The sequence below is a fragment of the Nicotiana tabacum genome, chromosome 23 (genome assembly GCF_000715075.1).
Source record: "Nicotiana tabacum cultivar K326 chromosome 23, ASM71507v2, whole genome shotgun sequence".
Classification (NCBI taxonomy): domain Eukaryota; kingdom Viridiplantae; phylum Streptophyta; class Magnoliopsida; order Solanales; family Solanaceae; genus Nicotiana; species Nicotiana tabacum.
Genome location: NC_134102.1, coordinates 78,543,111 through 78,550,395, shown reverse-complemented (window position 1 = coordinate 78,550,395; position 7,285 = coordinate 78,543,111). Strand labels below are relative to the sequence as shown.

Here is a 7,285-nt window from a genome sequence, read left to right as displayed (position 1 = left end):
CATCAGATGTGGATACCAACTCTAATGGCCACGACATGCACTTTTGGATTAAATGGCCTAATCTGTCAAGCAAGTCTAATCTTCCACTCTTGCCCTACCTCTAAGCTATAAAACTGGGCTTCAATGCTTCAATTATCCTATCTAATTCACGATCCTCAGTTGACTTGTAGTGCCCTGAAGGGTTTTCACCATCAAGCCTCTCTCATTTTATTCTTTCTCTCGACTCACTGTCGCCTTATGGTACCTGTGAAGGTTTTCACCGATAAGACTCTCTCATTTCTTCTTTACTTTTCATTTCCTATGGTTCCCAGATGACAACGTATTAACTATGGTAAAAATATCATATTTTCTTTGCAGGTCTAACTCGGCACTCTTAAAGATTATCGGGGAGGTCTTTTTTGAATTGTAATGTGGCTTTTGGACAGGGTTAGAAAGAAATGATATCATAAAGGCTCAAAATGACTAAGACAACATGGTTAATTTATTTACAACTTTTGGAATCCATTTTAAAAACTTTTCCCCAGTTTCTAAAACAAGAGAATTTGAACCTCTTTTTTTTTCTTTTTTTTAGATGGAATTTTTAAGAAAATTGCCCCACTCTTGACTTCGTGGGATTATGAAATATTTTATTTGGTGCGACCGAACTGTAAGGCTGCCTACATATCTTGTGGTGACAAGAATCGGGTCTAACGTAGTTCAAAAGACTACTCTTTGTTGCTGCTATTTTCTTTTTCTTTTTCTTCTTTTATTATTTTTTTTTTTTGTTGAAATTTTCTTTTGGAATGAAGTTTCTAAAACAAACCTTATGGGGCATGATATTTCTTTTTTTTAATGACTCTAACTCGATTCCAAAAGAGGGGAGGTCAAGAAAATTAGCATAGGCTCAAAAAGGGGTACCGAATGGTATAACATATTTAGGTAGCTGAAAGAAGGCCTCCCAATCCCTGAAAATGCCAAGTACAACACATGTAACTTGAGGATGAAAAAGGAAGATCATGCACAATATTTCTTTTGCAGCTTTGGCGTTGATATCACTGATATGCCTTCCTCTTTTCTTCAGTGCCTTGTCAAGTACACAACTCTCGTTGTGTGATTTCTTCTTCACAATGGATGTGCTCCGTCAATTTGGAGCAAACTCTCTTGGCTTTATCTTGTAACTTGAGATGCACTTGAACTCAAAGTTGCTTGCTTTAAATTGTCTGGGACACACTCTCTTGTAATAAATTCTTATCGTCCTCTTAACTCCCTAAACTATCTTCCCCAGTTTCACACAATTCGGGCTTTAAATGATCTCAAAATATCAAAATCTTTACTTATTTCCCTCAAATATTTATCTTCAAAACTTGTTTCATTGCTTCATGATTAGACTAACTTTTAATACTAGACTGAGAATTACGCGTGCATGACATGTCACTAGAGTCACCATGAAAAGAACTATAAAAGGAAAAGAGAACTAAACAAAAACTGACTAAAAATAATAGAAAACATGAGATTGCATTAGACAGACGGTGAAAGGGTTTGAAAAATAAAATAAGCAAAATAGACATGGGTTACAACCCTGGAACGATCCTAGATAACACTAGACGAGTTACTATAACTAAACGAACTACGCAAAATATGAGAAAGAAGGGTTTGAGCCACAAGACAATATTCGGATTATAACCCTGAAATAACCCGGACAACAGAAACGACGACAAAATAAACTACCAAGACTCTTTCATGGCTAACCAAGACAGGAGTGCCTTTCCAATTTCCAAGCCCGACATCTTAGCCATTAAGTCGCACATCAACATTACTAGGACCTTCACAAATCTCCATCACATTGACCTCAGAAAATTGCTTTTGGGTTCCTTTTGTCACCTCGTTCTTAAGATCAACTTCTGGAACCGAGACAGATAGTGTTGAAAACTTTGCGGTAAGTGGCCTTCCAAGGGATTCAGAAGAGTTCTCACATTCCTTTTCAACACAAATCATGCCTACCATATGCGTCTCATTATGAACAGGCAAAGGACTTTGGCTAGTATCCGCTGTATCTGAATTTTGCACGGTAATGTCACCTGCATCAATAAGCTTCTGGACTGCTCTTTTCAAATGCCAACACTTTTCTATACTGTGCCTCGGGGCATTAGAGCAATATGCACACCTTTGAGAATAATCAAATTTTTTTAGGAGGGAGTTCAATATTTTTATCTGAATCGGCTTCAACATGTCCAATTGCCTCAACCTTTGGAACAAACTAGCATATGATTCTCCAATAGGAGTGAAAGCCTTTTCTCTTTGCTGTTGCCTTTTCATTTGTACTCCGGCCTCGATTGGAACCTCTTGCGGGTAGGTGGTTGACATGCATGAAAAGGCGGGTAAAACATTTATGAAAGTAGTGCAGGCCAATGAAAGTCCTGTGGATGTGGAGCATATGGCGGTGCATTATGGATAGAGTAGTAGGAAGGTGAGGTATGACTTTGGGGATTTTGTGGAGAGAAGTAGCATCAGTGAGGATTATCTGGAGTACAGAGATGTTCATGGGGTCGATGTTGAGGCTGAAAGCGTTAAGCAGGAACGCCCACTAGGACTTGTCGTTGGCGGGGCTCAACAACATCAGGAGGGCTATTTTTGGGAAAGGTAGTTGGAGGACGAACGATGGATCTAGTAGGGAGGTTAGGAAAGTTATGATAAGCGGGAAAATTCGGAGAATATGGTGGATCATTTGACACTATGACCGGAGCTTGGGTAAGGGTAGCAACTAGGAAGCTAGGTGGTGGCGGGGGTGGTGCCTTCCCAGTCATCCAAGCCTGATACATGTCCGCCATGTGTTGTCTCAACATCCTTACCTCTTCAACCAACCTAATGTCCTGTTCAACCAACTGCTTTCGGGTACCAATATCCACTAACTCAACTCTGTTGTCGTCTGTCATTGCCTTTCGACTTTATGTTGTAGGAAAGAGTTACCAGTTTAAGAACCATAAACCAACCAACATTCTGTTATAATGAAGATAACAAAGAGGAACAAAATGAAGTCATCACGTTAGCGTTAGGGAATTTAACATAAGATAATCTCACATTATGTTCAATGCACCTAGTCACAGTTATCGGTTCTAAAATGACTCCGAGGGTACGAAGGTCATATGGCATCATCCCAATTTTACTCTCATTGCCCTTTTCTTCTTCGTTTCCTCTCTTACGCTCCTTGATTTGCTCATTTCTTCCCTCTCATCCCATAACTTCATCTTCTTCTTCTTTTTTTCTTTTAATTTCAAAAATGATTTGATCGAACCCGATGTAGGTTGCCTACGTATCATGTTCCACATGAATCAGACCAAGCGTAGTTCTAGAAAATCGGGAATAAACTAAATAAATCAACTTCCTTTTTTCTTTTTTCTTTTTCTTCTATTCTTATGCAAAATCAGACTATCAAAATATCTAAAATAAGAATTATTATTTTTTTTTTTTTTTGCGAATTTGCAAAGAAAGACTTCTAAGAATGAAAGAAAATATTTTTGAACTCCTTTTTTTTTTTGGAATTTTTGCAAGAAAGACTTTCAAAGAAGAAAGGATTGTTTTTTGAATTTTTTGAAAATTAGGGTCGAACCCAATGAAGGTTGCCTACGTATCTCATATCCGGTGAGAATCAGATCAAGCGTAGTTCTGGAAAACTGATGGATAAAAGCCCCAATGCTATTAGACAGGACTAGAAAGTAAAAAACACCACAAAAACAGACTCAAAATATAAAAAGTCTTCTCAAATAAGCTCATGAATGTGACGGTCATGGCTGGGATGGTCCTGGGTATCTGTCATGCTCAAGCTCTAGTAAGTGCATCCATACTTGAATGAGAAAAATAAGACCAAATAGAGTTAGTGACTCAAGACACTATGTGAGACAATAACACTTCCTATTGGACACATGCAAAACATAATTGAGGCTATTTTTGCAAAATGGTCTACATGGCCAAAAGGTGGCTAGAAGTGCAAACTCAGCTAGGACGACCTCTAAGACATGGAAAACACCTCACGAAGGCGTATACCACCCCCGATCTCCCAGTAATCACGGTCTCTAACATTACTTTACAAAAATGACCCGCTTTGTATAAATGGTCTATGTGGCCAAAAATGGCTAAGCATGCAAACTCAACAGGAATGGACCTTAAACTAAGAGGATGCCTTGTTGTGGACTCATGACTCAAGACATGGGTTAACAAGCCACTTTGAGAAAATAGCCCTATTTTGCAAAAATGACCAATGTGACCAAAAGTGGCTAGACATGCAAATTCAACAAGGATGAGCCTTAAAGTAAAGAGACAACTAATTGTGGATTCAAGACTCTCCGAACATGGTTCAAAGAGCCACTTTGCAAAAATAGCCCTATTTTGCAAAAAGGCCGATGTGGCCAAAAGTGGCTAGACATGCAAGATTTGGCTACGACACCCGAAGCCAAGAACTTAAGACTCACTAGGAAGACCGGACCCTATGTGGGCTGCCTACGTATCCAGCCCCGAAAGACGAAAATCAGGTATGCGTAGTTCGGGAAGATTGGATATGAGAGAAAGCTTTAAAAATGCAATTGATTTAGAAAAAATATTTTTGTCTTTTTTGAAAAATGATGAGAAAGTGTAAAATCTTTTTGTTGTTTTTTTTTCTTTTCGAAAACGGAGCGAGAAACTAAAAGTGATAAAACCCTCAATATTCTCTCTTGCTTAATTTTTCACCCTTCTTTCCCAAACATCAGTCCGCCAAATGACCTTTCTACCCTCAAAGATATAACATTTAGCACATAGGATGATTGAATGTCCTCTTGGGCCATCGATCCATTTGACACAATTTGGACAGACTTCCTACAAAGGACACGGTACCTAGAACCGGACCCTGCTAGGTCATAATGATATGATGCAAATAAAAATGATCTAAAGGCTGACCTACGTTTGGGGTTCACTTAACAAGGCAATTCGGGGGAACGTATGGTCGATAGTGGCTGCTCAAGCTTTCCACCCACTCCATACGTCCGACGGCCCCCTCCTAAAATAAGGGTGACTCAACAAAGTGTTTGTGTACGCGACGTGTACTACGAGACATGTTGCAGAAAGAATTGACCGGGTAATGCAAATGATGACAGTTATAAAGCAGTAACACATAAAGGAAAAACTGTAAACACATAAAACGACTAGCAAATAAAGCGACATAAACAAATAAAAATCAAAAAAAGCAAAAACAAAACATAAAAACCTCAACCGAATAATCTAAAAAGCCAACAAGATCAAGTGCCAGCTCGAACCTGCAACTCCCCAGCAGAGTCGCCAAAACTATCACACACATTTTTCACCTCACTAACCCTCTTTTGAAAATAAAAAGATTTGTAAAGCTCAAAAGGGTTTTCAATCATGAAAGTGACAAAAATATTGTGTTACAAAAGATTTTTCAGAGTTGCCACTTAACATTTGGTTTCGGTGTGCCAAGTCACCGTTTTTAAAAAAAATAATTTTTCCTTTAAACACATTTAGACTCTAAAACAAAGTCTGCACCAGAAATTCCGAGTAAGGGGGTTCATTTGACTCGGGGAGAAGGTATTAGGCATTCCCCGAGTCCCGTAACTAGTACGATTGCATACTTGATCAAATCGGCTTTAAAGTATATTCTAATTGAGGCCAAACACACAAAGAGAAGAGTAATCACAAAAGGTTCGAGGTCGTTCCCACCTAATAAAAGAAAGTAAAATAAGAAATAAAATAAAAATACTAAAATTCTATTTTACGCTTCCTCGCATCGTCTCCTCTTTGGTCTCCAACTACATAATACTACTGGGCATTCCCCTGATAAAAATATTTACAGAGTCTATGGGGCATTCCCCTGAATATAAACTAAAGGGAACGACCTCTCACCTCGAATCAAATAAAATAAAAGGAAAAGACCTGAAGTTTGCCTACCAACCACAAATGAGTTCTTAAAGTTGCCTAAATTTATCGGGCCTAAAACATGTCACTAGCGACCCAAGTAACTAAAAGACCAAAATCATATTAAGCCCAAATCTGTTTCTTTGCTATTTAAATCTGTTAGCCCCCATGGCCCATTGATCATTGTTTTTCCTAATCCAAATTCACAAGTAATAGTTCATAAAACAGCAGGCAACTCAATATTCTTAAACATTCATTAAACTAATTTCAAATAAGATAACCAAGTCAAACATAACAGACTAGCGAACAGAGCACTTCAAGCACATCAAACAAAATCAAACAAGAACCTCACTCAAGAATATTCAAATAATTGTGTAAAGGGAAATGAAATGGACCTTTGTAGCCAAAACTCGTTTATAACTTTGAGGATGTGGATTCCCGGATACGGATTTGTACAGCATGAAAAATTGAAATGAAGACCCCAAAAATCAACAGTGAAACTTTGCCGATAAACTGGACCGCAACCGGAAACTCGATGGATCCTTATTTGACTGGGAAACCTCGGACCCCAACTCAAAAACTTCAGCTAAATATCATTAGAAAGGAATTCGGTTTTGGTTTTATTTATATGTGGTAGGGATGGTGTTTCAGGTGGCTATGGCGATTGGGTTTTGGATTGGTCACTATGTTGGTATTACAATGAGTTTCACGGATGTTTGGAGGAGGAGCTCAAAGTAAAGGCCAGAAATTAAAATAAAAATGTTTGAAACTTCCTGCCATGCTAGGGATTTCTGCGCCTCTGTTTTTTGTCCTCTCTCGCGAGCTCTAAAGTCTGAGATACAGAGCTGCTACTGCGTTTTTGCTCTCAATATTTTCTCTCTCTGTGTCCTTTTGTTTGTTTGTTTTTTCATTGTTTTGTTTTTTAAATTCTAAAGATGAATCAAAATACTAGTTTTATAAAAAATAATAGGGAATAATTAAAAGGAAAAAGAAATAGTCATATTAAAGAAATATATACAACTTAAAATCACACTAAACCAAGTAAAATTATTTTTAAAACTTTTCTTTTTTTCTTTTGTAAAAATAAAATAAAACTAACTAGACAAATTATCAATAAGCTAAGACAAAAGGAAATATTTTTGCAGTTTTTTAATTTTTAAGATTAAATAAAGTAAAAAAGTTTAAAATAGTCAAAATAGCGATATTAGGCCTAAAACCAACATCTAAGCACTAAAAGGTATAAAATTTCTTGGACGGTCAAAAAATACATGTCTACATCATTAGAACTGAATCCCTCCAACTCAACCAAGTCACGCTGGTCGCCAAAACCCAAGAGTATTGCCACAAAGCACCTGTAGAGACTCAGCACATCATAAGTACCCAAAGAACCGATCATATCCATTAC

At 37.7% G+C, this 7,285-nt stretch overlaps 1 long non-coding RNA gene across 1 annotated transcript; it reads right to left on the bottom strand.

Annotated features, from left to right (window-relative positions):
* Positions 1-780: 780 nt before the first annotated feature.
* On the bottom strand, positions 781-6,784 carry LOC142177545 (uncharacterized). The gene is made up of 2 exons (XR_012706068.1): positions 6,276-6,784; positions 781-2,976 (listed from the first exon to the last, which is right to left on the bottom strand). It is a non-coding gene; the product is annotated as an uncharacterized LOC142177545 (long non-coding RNA).
* Positions 6,785-7,285: the final 501 nt, after the last annotated feature.